Genomic DNA, 12,371 nt, shown 5'->3' on the forward strand with positions numbered 1-12,371 from the left:
GCGCTAGGTTGGATTCTCCTTAATAACTGCAAATTACCGCATGTGCTCCATCTCTTAGACGATTTTCTGCTGGTCGATTATAAAAATTCAAAGCCAGAAAGATGCATTAAGGTAAACTTTTGCCGATTTAAGTGTCCCCCTTTCTGAGGAAAAAACTTTAGGCCCTCTTAGTCATTGAATTTTTAGGCATTACATTAGATTCCGATAAAATGCAAGCCTCGTTGCCCATGGAGAAATTAAATCGCATTAGAGAAATCATGAGATATGCTCAGATGTCTGTATCTTTGTCAAAAAGAGATTTGCTTTCTCTACTAGGCCATCTTAATTTTGCGATGCGTATAATTCCCTAAGGCAGGTCGTTTATTGCCAGACTCCTCGAATTTATCCAAATCAGTTAAGGATCTTAAAGACATAGTTACCTTAGATGCAGGCTGCAGATCAGATCTCAGGTTCTGGTCTTTCCTCCTTGAAAATTGGAAAGGCATTTCTTTTTTTCATCATGATGATCTGGAGTCTTCGGTAGCCCTAAAATTGTATACAGATGCTGCGCCTGCCGTTGGTTTTGGGGGGTTTTTAATGGTCAATGGTTTGCTAGTAAATGGCCAAAGGAACTGCTTTCCGTGCTGGATAATCACATGTCCACTGCTCTGTTGGAACTATATCCCATAGTGATAGCTTGTATTCTGTGGGGGAAAACAATGATCTAGGGAAAAAATGCTGTTTTTTGTGACAATGAGGCAACTGTTAAAATTATTAACAAAGGTCACTCATCAGTTCTGTTTATCAACAGATTCGGCAGGTGCCTTACTTGACTACATGTTATGGATAACTTCATTTTTTGAGCTGTTCACATTCCAGGTTTAAATAATCAAATCACTGATTCTCTTTCTCGATTTGAATTTCAGAAATTCCACCTCCTGTGTCCGAATTCGGGGTGCACGGTGGCTTAGTGGGTAGCACGTTCGCCTCACAACTCCAGGGTCGGGGTTCGATTACCACCTTCTCCTTGTGTGTGCGGAGTTTGCATGTTCTCCCCGTGCCTCGGGGGTTTCCATCCACCATCAGCTTGCTCAAGAAATTTATCTACAACATTTTGTTGTATAATTACAGTTTTGCTTTTGCACAATAAATGTTCTCAAAACGACATATGTTTCTTTATTTCTTAAAAAAAAATACATTTAGCAGTTTGGCTTTCCTAAGGGTCTGTGTAACCTGTTCTGTAATGGTTCTATTATAATTTATATATTGCAATATATATCGTTATCGCAAGAAGCTGCAATGTATATCGCAATATAGATTTTAGCCCATACCGGCCATCCCTACACAGAGTAAATGGGATCATTTCTTTTGTGCCTCCACAACTGAGAGTGAATCTCCCCACAACACTGTGTCACACACAACAAAAGATGAGGAACTTCAACATAAAGACATACTTGAAGGACATTAGAGTGTTTTAATATTTACTTTTTATATTTTCTATCCATATTGATCCCATATTGTCAGTCTGATGTTTTTCTCATGTGTGAGAGTTTTGTTAAATGTCACTTTCAATATAAACAGAACAGAAAAAGTCTTTCACTGGTGTTTAGTTCAGAAATGTCTTTAGTTCTTAAATGCATGCAGTTACAGTATTTTGTGTGTGTGTGTGTGTGTGTGTGTGTGTGTGTGTGTGTGTGTGTGTGTGTGTGTGTGTGTGTGTGTGTATTTTTAGAGAACACTTAATTTTTCATGATACGTATATAAAAGCTATAAAATGCTTCATATGATGTTATAAGATTTTGTCCATGTGGCCCAGCCCTCAGTTCAGATATAACATGTTAGTGTAAAAAGTGACACAATCTTCTGTAAAAGTACCAGAGGTTTGTGTAAAGATGATTAGAGGAACTATTAACACACATTAATCCAAACAGTGCAGTTCAGTGTTACATTAAAATAATAAACCATGCAGTAATACAGTTATAAATAAAAATACTCACTCAGCTTCTCTGGAGGCTTTGACCACTGGCAGCAGCTTCAGAAGACATTCATCTGATGGATCATATTTCCTCAGTTCAAACACATCCAGCTCCTGTTCTGAGGTCAGTAACACAAACACCAGAGCTGACCACTGACCAGGAGAGAGTCTGGTTCCTCTGAGACGACTGTTACCTCCTCTGTTCAGGTAAGTTTGTACTTCCTGCACTAGAGAATGATCATTCAGTTCATTCAGACAGTGGAACAGATTGATGGATTTCTCTGGAGATGGATTCTCCCTGATCTTCTCCTTGATGTACTCCACTGTTTCCTGTTTGCTGTGAGATCTGCTTCCTGTCTGTGGCATTAAGTCTCGTAAAAGAGTTTGATTGGTCTCCAGTGAGAGACCCAGAAGGAAGCGGAGGAACAGGTCCAGGTATCCATTCTCACTCTGTAAGGCCTTGTCCACTGAACTCCTGAGGAAATCAGACATGGTTGAACTTCTGAAGAAATTAAAAAGTCTAGTGCTTTTCCCCACAAGCACATTTGTATTTCTTAAAATAAAGCAGAAAAATACATATAAAGCAGCCAGAAACTCCTGAACACTCAGATGTACGAAGCTGAACACCTTCCCCAGGTGAAGCCCAAACTCCTCTCTGAAGATCTGGGTACACACTCCTGAGTACACTGACACTTCTCTGACATCAATGTCACACTCTCTCAGGTCTTCCTCATAGAAGATCAGGTTTCCTTTCTCCAGCTGGTGGAAAGCCAGTTTTCCCAGTGCCATGATACTCTCTCTGGTCTGATGAGGATCAGGGTCACATTTCTGATGGTACTTTTGGTCCTTGTGTTTGATCTGAAAGATCAGGAAGTGTGTGTACATTTGAGTCAGAGTCTTGGGGATCTCTCCACCCTCTGCTTCACCCAACATTCTCTCTAGAACAGTGGCTGAGATCCAGCAGAAGACTGGGATGTGGCACATGATGTAGAGGCTTCTTGAAGACTTCAGGTGTGTGATGATTTTATTGGCCAGGCTCTGATCACTGATCCTCTTCCTGAAGTACTCCTCTTTCTGAGGATCACTGAAGCCTCGTACCTCTGTTACCTGGTCTACACACTCAGGGGGGATCTGATTGGCAGCTCCTGGTCTTGTGGTTATCCAGAGGAGAGCAGAGGGAAGCAGATTCCCCTTGATGAGGTTCGTCAGCAGCACATCCACTGAGGCTGATTCTGTCACATCACATAATCCCTTATTCTTCTGGAAATTTAGAGGAAGTCGACACTCATCCAGACCATCAAAGATCAACACCACTTTGTAGGAGTCACAGTCTATTGATTCTAGTTTTCTTATTTCTGGGAATAAGTGATGAAGAAGTTTCATCAGACTGAGATTTTGCTGCTTCATCAGATTCAGCTCTCTAAAGGGAAGTGGAAACATGAAGGTGACGTCCTGATTTACTTCTCCTTCAGCCCAGTCCAGGATGAACTTCTGCACAGAGACAGTTTTTCCAATTCCAGCAACTCCTTTAGTCAGCACAGTTCTGATGGACTTGTCTTTAAAGATCTCATTACATTTGATGGGTTTCTCCTGTGTTGCTGGTCTCCTGGACGCTGCCTCAATCTGTCTCACCTCATGTTCATTATTGACGTCTCCACTCCAACCCTCTGTGATGTAGAGCTCAGTGTAGATCTCATTCAGAAGTGCTGAGCTTCCATGCTGTGAGATTCCTTCATCAATTATTTTAAACTTCTCTCTCAGCTTGGACTTCAACTTTGGCTGATACACAGAGGCGAGTTCTAATAAACAAAGTAATATCTAGTTTAGTAATAAATAATAAATTTAAATAATAAATTTCCTCTCTCTAAAGTGAAGCTGATGGAATAAAGTCATGACTCAGAGCTCTTACTGTTGTGCAGTGTGTTAGCGAGATCTGTGTGGTTCATGTTCTTCAGGACGTGCAGTGTGATCTTCAGCGCTCCGTCTCTGACACTGTACAGATCCTCCTCATCCTCCACCTCCCTCTCAGTGCATGCTGGGTAATCTGGACTCAGGAGCTTCCTAAACCTCTTCAGCTCATTCTTTATCAGAGTGATGACTTTGTGTTCCAGCTCCTGGTTAGAAACACACAGGAACAGATCTAAATATTATCATGTTACACAGTGAGAGAGACTTTTATTTTATCACAAGAAGAAAAGTCTATTTTTGTTATCACATTTAAAACTCATACAACTGATTACCCTTAATGCTGCTGCACATCAAGACATTACAAGGGATCACAACACACACATTACACACTTTAAAAACAACACACACACCTTGAATATAGAGTCCAGCTGATTTGTGCTGATGTTGGATTTTTGTGGTCTGTGAACAAACAAAACCCATCATGTAATATGGACTATATGTATTCATAGCTGCACAAATCACACACTAATAAATACACACACAGATATTTAACACTATCCTCTTAACACAATACACTGATTTCAGGATTTCCTAACTGACAATAACATGTTTAGAAACAAATGTTTGAATAAATGAATAAAATCTTTATATAGTCATTAATGTCCCAGGTGTAAATGTTCTTCTGTAGCACCACAGACCCTCCAGCTCAGGGACTGCAGACTGAACTGAAGTCTTAAAGCACTTTTCCTCACTGCCAGTCCGAGAGCTGCAGCACTGCACAGTTTAGTGTTTTACTGCTTCAACACCTGATAAAGCTCATGAAGGGCTTCATAATGAGACGAGTGAGTTTGATCAGGTGGAACATTGCTGTAAAACACCTCACTATACTGACCTCACATCAGTAGAACTGTCTCTGTCTCTGAAGAAAAGTGGATGATCCATTGACTGGTCACTCTTCATGGACACACAGCTGGGTTCTGGTGAGTCTGATCTCTTTCCCTCCATCATTCTAGAATTACAACAGAAATATCAGTAATAATTAATACTCTGCTGTCTCAGCACTGTTAAACAATGTGTTCATCATTAAACAGCAATAATTCCATCTTTTTAATTCAGATCCAGTCTGTACACTTATTCAAACAGGAGACAGGCCTCATAAGTCAGGAATTACACTGATATCAGGAGTCCCAATCACAGCTAACTGACTCAGCTGGGTCTTAAAGCCTGTAGAGGTCACTGACACAAAGCTCTGCTGCTCTTATGCTCCACATTACACCGTCCTTTTTACTCGTCTCTCAGTCAATGATTTGTCTAAACTGTTCTTAGATCAGATCAGTGATATATTCACTGCTATTAAACACCTTAAAGCAAAGTTGAGTTCCTGTGTTAACTAGCGAGTGTTTAGAGATACAGATGTGTTCCCATGAGACGGTGTGTATTTATTGCTGGTGAATGTAAAAGTAAGTCACCTCTCGTCTTTCTTTAAGTCCTGTTTCCCAGACACACTCATGTTGGACGTCATGTCTCCTTCTCCAGATTACAGCAGGACACACGTTTACTTCACTCCAACATCGGTGTGTTAAATTAAACCCTGAATCAGCACAGAGTTCACTTACAGGAAATAGTCACACTATCAAGTTATAAAACAACCTGTGTACATTAAAGCTTCAGTACAAACCCACAAAACTCTTCTGCATCTAGTGTTACTTCAGTGTGTTTATATATTAAAGCAGGGGCGGTTCTAGGATTTCATCTTTAGGGGTTTTAGCCCTCAGTGAGAATTTAAAACAAGAAAGTTTTATATTATATATTATATGACTACATAGTAAGCCAAAAGTTATGGTATTATTTAAAATGGCAAACGTGGACAACACAATTTTATGCATGATGTAATGAGGCCAGTCTTGAATCAGATCAGTTCATGTATGTGTGCATTCTCTACAAATAGTGTGTCCAATGAATGCAGTCATTAATAAAAAAAATATTTACAAGACAAAGACCAAATCAATAAATTTTATTTTTATTTAGTATTGAATGGATTGCTTGCATTAATATTTTGTTTGTGCTATCAACTCTGGTAATAAGAATAGTGACAGTTCACAGCTATTGGTTGCGGTCTTTGCGGCTTTCCGCCGATTAATGTTATAGATAAATGTAATGTAACAGAGTACAAATACTTCGTTACTGTACTTAAGTAGAAATTTCACGTATCTGTACTTTATTTCGCTTTTAAATTGATGTTAACTTTCACTTGTACCCCACTACATTTCCTAGATAAAATCTATTACTTTTACTCCGTTATATTTCCAATAAGCATCTTCGTTACTCGTTACTACAAAATAAAATCAGAAGAAATGTGTGTGACTGTAATAAGGGAGGTTTGGTGTATCACTGCTCCTAGATTGTATTACGCTCCGCACGCTCTACGGAGAAGCACAAGTACGTGCAGCGTGCACGCGCAGCTTAATAATACCATAACTTTTGGCTTACTATGTAGTCATATAATATATAATATAAAACTCTTCTTGTTTTAAATTCTCACTGAGGGCTAAAACCCCGTAAAGATGAAACCCTAGAATTGCCCCTGGTCTTATGCCTACCGAAAATCAATGAAATTTTACTTTTTACTTTTACTACAAATACTTAAGTACATTAAATATCAGAAAATTACTTTTGATACTTAAGTACAGTAAATATCAGATACTTAAAGAATTTTACTTGAGTATTATTCTAAAAGGTGACTTTTCCGAGTACGATACTTGTACTTTACCTCAAGTAGTGCTTTCTAGTACTTTATACAACACTGGATAAACACCTCCAGCTCTGACTGCACGTGCATGCTGCGCGTACCTGAGCTTCTCCGTTCCAATAAAGCAGACAGCTGATGACGCACTTTTGAAAGACTCCAACGCATATGCATAAAAGCAAAATAAAAAAAAAAATCTCTTGGATCAAACTGATAAATAATTTGTTTTCCATTCAAATGTCCTGAATTTTAACAATTTTTATTTTTGAAAGTAAAAATAACATAGTTTTAGGGTAGCTGAGATCACAGACAGGCGGGCTGGAGACAGCCTAAAAAAGGGCTAGAATCACCCCATAGATATATACACTAGATGTTGCCTTGTATAGGGCAGTGCATTGGAGCGAATATGTCAATTGAGCCGCCATCTTGGTACGGGGACCCCCTCATCTTAATGCATTAGCGTCAATTTAGGCAAAGAAATAAAATCACCATAAATCTTCATGAATGCGATTTCTAGGTTTTTTTTTGGTTCGTTCCAAAGGTCAGACATGTATTTATCATTAAGTCCAGAGAAAATTTAAGGTTTTGATATTAAGATAACGTTTTCTACTTTTTCACAATAAAATGAATGCATAGTGCTAGTAGGTGTAAGTTTATTACTTACATTCTTCCACTTGAGTAAACTTCAAATGAACAATCACTACTTACCTTATAGCCTACTCCATGTAACACTGCTACAATGGTGTGACTATACATGTTAATTTAAACATTTAAATTGTGTTGGTTTATTAAATATGATACACAAAGCAATTTGCAGGTGGAAACAAATCACAAATTCAAGAGGAACATAATGTGAAAGTTCAATAGTTGAGGTGCCAAAGACTGTTGAATCTTTTATGTATTCCTTTCCCGCAATACTTTTGCCACATTAAATAAGGATAGTTACATAAACCAGAAGAAAAAAAAAACACATCAAACAAATTTTGACTTTGAGGCTGAACTTGTGTGTTACACTGCCAAGCTAACTGGTGACATCCTTCCAGGACTGTCAGCTGAGTCAACCATTAAAAAAACAAGTGTTTAGTGTCCCTGCAACTTGTCCATGACTGACGTCTCTGTTTATCGCTTGGGAATCTACAAACAGATTTAGATTCTGATTATTTTATTTAATACCATGTCAGCAATCAAAAGCTATTTTCATGGCAAAATTCAATTACAAAAACACAAATATCATATAAATACAATAAAAACAAAACAAATATAAACAGCAACTCATATTATACAATTTTTTATTTTAATTAACATACGATAAAAAAAAATCCAATCCCTTTTCAGACATAATGTCATTAAATCTGTCCTTAAGTGAATAACTTGATAAAAGAGCATTCTGCTTGTGTTAAGTCCAGGACAATCTAATAAAATGTTTGACAGATAAGGGAATCTTACAGAACATACATAAAGTTGGGTCTTTTCACCTTTAAGCAAAAAAAGCATGGGTCAATTTTTAATGTCCATATTAAGAGCTTCAGAATCTACAAACATTGTCTGTTTCCCTAACTGTTAAAAACTAATGTGTAACTAACTTTGATTAGCTGCGGTCGTAACCAAGGACTGAAACAAACCAACATAACCAGAAATATAATTTCCTACCATTCAATATCATAAAACACATTCTCACTTGTGAAATGTAATCCCTTCTGTCTGGGTTTTAGATTTCTTTCGTTTGAACAACCAAACGCAGCTCAGAACCCGGTGTGACACCGAAATCTGTGACCTATCGTATGTTGTGACCTTAGAGGGCGCTGTTGCTAAAATGCAGCTTAAAATAGGTCGTCTAGAGACGTTCGCTACGAGTTTTTTTCGTCGGGAGAGGGTAATAAGACCGCGTATTGATGTGTTTGCATACCCTAATGAATATTTTAAAGAGCGTTATCGTTTTTCAAAAGATTTGTTAGTTTATTTAACACGTCTTTTAAAACCACATATCGCAAATATGACAAACCGCGGTTCTGCGCTTAGCACTTAGGTTTTTTGCGTCTGGCCATTTTTTGTACAGTGTGAGCGATTCAGAGCATGTGGGAAAGGCCACTGTGTGTAGAGCTGTTCGTACAGTATGTCTGGCGCTTAAACAGTTCTTACCCACGTTGGTGCAGTTCCCTGGCCATAAACCTCTGCTTGTTATTAAAGACGAATTCCACAGAGTGGCAGGTTTGTCCTTTGTAGTAAAATCTATGATGCATATTTAATATTTAGTCATATTATTTATATCTATACATGTATTCATTATGCGCACACACACTTCATATTTCCATAACTTTCTGTTCCATGGTTTCCAAATGTAATTGGGTGCATTGATGGCACTCACATTCCTATTAAAGCTCCACCAATAAATGAGGGAGACTATGTTAATAGGAAATCTATTCATAGTATCAATGTGCAGGTAACAACTTAATTTTTTCCCTTCTTAAAATCAAATTAAGTCATTACTTTTTCCACTAACTAGGTAATATGTGAGGCAACCCAAATCATTACCAATGTCGAGGCAAAATGGCCAGGATCTGTGCATGATGCCAGAATTTTCCGCTAGTCATCATTATACCAGACATTTCAGCAGGGTATGTTTTGCTTTATACAATTGTTTTTTTTTCCTTTTTACATTCATTTTGTGTTGTACACTTCAATCATTACAGGACAGTAGAATGGTTACTTGCTGGGGGACAGAGGATACCCTTGTCTGCCCTATTTAATGACACCCTACCCTGAACCTGGACCACAGAAACGGTTTAACCTGGCTCTCAACCGAACACGGGCCAAGGTGGAGATGACTATATGGATCCTCAAATCTCGGTTTCAGTGTCTGCGTGGGCTCCGGGTTAGTCCAGAGAGGGCATGCGACATTTTAGTGGCTTGTGTTGTGCTTCACAATATTGCCACTATAAGAGGAGAGAGCCACCCTCCTTGTATTGAGGAAGATGGCCCAGAGGAACACCTACAGATTTTAGAGGCCAACAGAGACAGAAGACTTTTGAGAGACAGGATCTGTCAATTACTTTTATTAATTTTTTTTGCACTGGTCTGCCGGCAGGTTATTTCTTTATTTCCTGAAAAACAATAAAAGTAAAATTCAATAAAATGTTTTTTTTATATTGCTTTACACATACACACACATATACATATACATACACACATACATACACACACACATATATATATATACGTATATATATATATATATATATATATATATATATATATATATATATATATATATATATATATACACACACACTCACTCACTCACTCACACAACACTTTTAACATGCAACAGATTAATATTCAGACAAGTTCTCACCTTAAGGCGATGCTCCAGTAATTCAATTTCAAGTGCTGCTTTTTTAATGAGGAGCCTTTTCTCTTCCATTTGAAGCTGTATAAGGTCCATCTCCATCTCACTTTTTCTTATTTGTTTTTGAAGATGGACCTTATACAGCTCCTTTGCTGGCAACTAGGAAGGTGGTAAAAATTTAATGAATGAGATTGTTTGGTCAGACAATAAAATTCAAATATGGACACCTGGACACAAATTCTTACCCTGCTTAGATTGTGTGCTGAGGTTGAAGGACCCTCATCTGTGGGCAAATCCCTAGGTATGTACTGTGAAAGGACAATGACAGTTTGTTACTCTAATGCAAAAAGGGGCCATACATTATAATGGTATAGTGCATCATACCTCAGTGGATCTACCAGCATTGTCCACGTCTGTCACAGCAGATGTGGTCTCTTCATCGTCATCTTCATCATCTTCATCCTACAGGAGAAATATTCAAGTATACATTATCTGGCAAAAAAAAAAAAAAACCTAAAAGCAACTACAGGTACCTGACAACAAATTACTTACAACCATGACAGACTGTGTTCTTTCTGGAGGGTCCAATAATACAATCCGTCCATCAGTATCTATAAGAACACACAACCCATTAAATTCTCAATATTATCAAAGAAAATAATACATGAAAAGAGTAACATGTCAGACTAAGATCACAGTAGCCTATACATCATATGCAGTTAAATAAAATAAGCCTACATAAAAATTAATCTTGTTCAAAAAGCCTTTAAGTGACAGAGATAGTAATTTATTAGGACAAAAAATGAAAACAAATCATCGGAGGTAAACTTACAGTTCACCATTTTTTCACCATCACTTGTGGTGCATGGTGGGTGCGATGAGCTGCCCCCTGGAATGTCTTCAGTCTTCTTTCTATTAGCTACATGACAGAATGAATATACTAAATCCTGTTATAATAATAGTTCAGTAATTGTGTAATATAATATTACCTTTCTGCAGAATGTTTCATTTTGACTTGGCTTAAAGTTCTTGTGGCTCCAGAAGGATTACACCTTATTAAATAAGAAAAAATATACATTATTATTTTAAACTAAAGAAATAAATGGCAGGAAAAGTAAATGCTTTCATAGTGATATAACATATTCAAAAGGATGGAAGCAAATAAAAAAGTGGGTGGGTCCTGTCCCTTCCACATATAATGGTTCCGACGCCCATGGATTTCAGGAAGCAGGAGGATGGTCAATGCTGTAGGTAAAACGCAGAATTGAGTTTAATTTATTAGGGCATTCTTCAAGCAGAATGGATTCGACTGGCGGCGCTCTGAAAAGTAATTAAAAAAAGACATATGCGCTGAATACACACAGTAAAAATGGGTGGGTTCAATATTATTGGTCTTAAAAAGGTGGGGTCCTGTCCCACCCATATATAATGGTTCTGACATCCATGTAGAAAATAATTCTAGTAAAACCAAGGAACTTCTGTCAATAATGGAAAACTTTAACTTATGCAACATGTAAACTTACCCACCCATTCTCATGATCATACACTTGACCGCATCTGTTCACCTGGACTGAACTGGGTACGTGGTTAGGTACTGGAAAGATACACTTACCTGCCGATTCAATACTATACCTAATTGAAAACCTGCATTTTTCACAACGCTATACAGACAAAATGATTTTGCAGTAAAAATGTGCATTGCACTCTGTGACACTGAGTCAGCTGGGTTGATGCAGATTGTTTGGTGTTTAGCTCGACATTCAACTCTGCATGGTGATGAGCAAGTTGGCCACTCAAGTTGGTCGTGTTGTCACAATATGGAATCAGTATACAACAGCGTTTACATACAGTTTTAGTCATGTCTAGCACAGTTTTTACAGCAGTGTGTGGAATCGAAAGAGTTTCCAAACTTTATATTTAAATTGTGAAGGTGCAGCATGAATCTTCAAAGAGGTTTGACCCTCTGCCTCCACCATGGTTTTACTTCTCGCCCCAGCTTGAAACTGACATGATGTCATATACTATAGATAACAACAAATACATTTTCACAATACAATTTTATTAGCCCTTTGCTGGGATTAAATTGGTAACTTCCCTCCACCACCTCTTAGGAAAAGTAAAATATAAATCGATTCTGGTGTAAAAAAGAAACTGGTTTTAAAAAGAATTGCAATAATTAGGTGAATTGATTTTTTCCCTCAGCCCTACTGGTCAGCTTCTTTCTCCACTATCATCACTAATGTCAGCTGTGAAGCCTAAAAACTTTTAACCACAGAGCACAAACTCCTCCATCCATTGTCACATAATATCTCTGGTAGTGATGCTCTTGGTCACTGTGTCTGTTTAATCCAAATGATGTATTAATGTTCAGTTACATCCCTAGCAGCCAGAGAGACAAAACAAGGTTTATTAATCTA

The 12,371-nt window shown here is 37.8% G+C and overlaps 1 long non-coding RNA gene and 1 pseudogene across 1 annotated transcript; one reads left to right on the top strand and one right to left on the bottom strand.

Moving 5' to 3' along the window:
* The first annotated feature begins 8,421 nt into the window (after positions 1-8,421).
* On the top strand, positions 8,422-9,684 carry LOC125141309 (annotated as a pseudogene).
* A 471-nt stretch (positions 9,685-10,155) lies between these two features.
* Positions 10,156-10,757, bottom strand: LOC125141248. Its single transcript, XR_007140630.1, has 3 exons — positions 10,507-10,757; positions 10,339-10,416; positions 10,156-10,262 (listed from the first exon to the last, which is right to left on the bottom strand). It is a non-coding gene; the product is annotated as an uncharacterized LOC125141248 (long non-coding RNA).
* Positions 10,758-12,371: the final 1,614 nt, after the last annotated feature.

This window comes from Tachysurus fulvidraco, chromosome 5, assembly GCF_022655615.1.
Source record: "Tachysurus fulvidraco isolate hzauxx_2018 chromosome 5, HZAU_PFXX_2.0, whole genome shotgun sequence".
Taxonomy (NCBI): Eukaryota; Metazoa; Chordata; class Actinopteri; order Siluriformes; family Bagridae; genus Tachysurus; species Tachysurus fulvidraco.